We start from the raw sequence: 2,248 nt of genomic DNA on the forward strand, positions 1-2,248 counted from the left end.
GTGCGGCCAAGAACACACTAAAATCTCCCCTAAGCAGTCCTGCCACCGACCAAGCTCGGATCTCCTGGTCAACCTTCTGAAGAACCAAATGTGCGGATGGAAGGTTTCCATCGAAAACGACAGTGTTTCTCTTCGATAGCTCCCAAAGCACGGGTACAATGATGGATCGAAGATTCTTCTGCTTCTGCTGCTCGTGGCCAACACTTTTGTTGTTGCGCCACTCAACGATAGACTCAGTCGGCATCGACACCTAGTCCGGTTTCCCAACGCCGAGATAGCAGGAAACCACACATGTCGGGGCGTAGAGTAAGGAGAATATGGTCGATCGTTTCCTGAACTTGACACAAAAGGGGCAAGATGGATGGTGTGGCAGCACGCGGCGTGCCAGTCTATCGGAAGCCCAGCATCCATCGCGAAGAGCAAGCCATGTGAAAAACAGACATGTCAGAGCATCTCCAGCCGTTGTGCCTTCTCAGGGATGTTTTTTCGTCCGGTTGGGGCTGCGCCGGCGCAAATTTTGGACTTGGGGAGAAAAAATTTACAGCCGTCTCCACCCCCAAGCATGGCGCATGGCGGACGAGGAGGACGCGTGGAGGACGCGTGGCGCGCAGCGAGGAAGCGGCCGGGCCAGTGACGATGTCGAGGAGGCCCCGGCCACGCGGTGGTGCGCCTCGGCCACGGCGGAGAGCAAGCCCTTCCTCTGCGTCTTGGATATGGCGAATGGCTGCAGCGGCGCCCACCGCGGCCGCCGGCCGATCCGCCAGACCACCGGTGAATCAGCGAGCAGCAAGCAACCATGGCGCCCCCTTCCCTCTCCTCCTCCCACCTCCTCATCACCGTGTCCCTCCCCAAGCCCCCGCGCCCGCGCCGCTGGATGCGGCGGCCCCACAGCTGCAGCTGCAGGCTGCAGGCCGAGGCGCCGACGCCCGCGGTCAACCCCTTCGCCGACATCCCCGACGGCGGCCAGTGGCGCTACAGCGAGTTCCTAGCGGCCGTCAAAAGGGCAAGGCCGAGCGCGTGCGCTTTTTAAAGGACGGAGGCATGCTGCAGCTCACGGCCGCGTGGAGGCCGGCGAGGAGCGGGGAGAGAGGCAAGCGCTCGACCCGCCAACTCCGGCCCCCTGCTCACTGCGCCGGGGAGATGCGGGGAGGGAGGCAGGCGCTGACCCGCCAACTCCGGCCCCCTGCTCACTGCGCCGGGGAGATGCGGGGCGGGGCCGGCGACGCCAGGCGAGGGAAGCGTCGGGGCTACAACCGGCCGCGCGAGCTCTCCGCTCCGGCCGCGCGAGCTGTGTGTGCGGTAGGTGTGGGATGGAGAAAAGAGAGAAAAGAGAGGAGAGAGGAGAGTGAGGGGAGAGAGAGGGACTGCCAAGTGGGGTTGCGCATGCAAAACGCAATTGCCGGCGTCCCCAGCTGCCCCCCCCCCCCCCCGAGGGGGGGGCTGGGTGTGGGGTGGGCGTGCCGGCGGGAAATATCGCTAAAACCGGCGCAAATCGAGGTGTTGGGAGCCTGACTGGAATGTTTTTTACTGCCGGTGCTAAAAAAAGAGGCTTGGGGGCGTCCTGGGGGCCCTAGTGGAGATGCTATCAGCGGAGCCCTACTTTTGCACCTAAAATTCGACGTCAAGGCAATGAATCGACCCCAAAAACTTCATGGCATATGCAGTCCTTGCCGAGAAGTTTCCATCAAGCTCTCATGTATATCTGACCACATCAGTGACCCCATGATTGAGTTGCACGATAAGCAAGCAACGCTGACCATAGCTGTAGATATTGCAGTAGCTCCCGCCTCCCCGTAGTTGAGGCTCGGTCCAATATCCAAAGCCTAGACATAGTTTTGGAGGCCAGACGCCATCATCCTCCCTGCACGGACCCTAGGAGCAATACGAGCGTGGATCAAAGGGGCCAGCTCCTCGATAACTATTCAACCACGTGGTGCTGCTTGGCGCGCCTGGTCATTTTCATATGTTGTACACTGTTAGCACACAATCAACAATTCACTCAACTCGCCTCCATTATCGCCAGATCGAGCTACAATTCACGAGTTCATCAAGAGGGCATTGAAGGAGGAGGAAGGATTATCCGTTACAACACGAAGGGGAAAGTTAGATAGCCTGCCAGTCGTTCGCCAGCCACTCACACGCTATCACTAGGCATAAGTATACTGCCCACGTGGGCCCATTCCGGGCCAGCCAGCCGAGCCGGTAGGCGAGGCTGTCTCTTGGGCCGGCCCATTCCTGGTGCTTGGTT

This window comes from Triticum aestivum, chromosome 3B, assembly GCF_018294505.1.
Source record: "Triticum aestivum cultivar Chinese Spring chromosome 3B, IWGSC CS RefSeq v2.1, whole genome shotgun sequence".
Classification (NCBI taxonomy): domain Eukaryota; kingdom Viridiplantae; phylum Streptophyta; class Magnoliopsida; order Poales; family Poaceae; genus Triticum; species Triticum aestivum.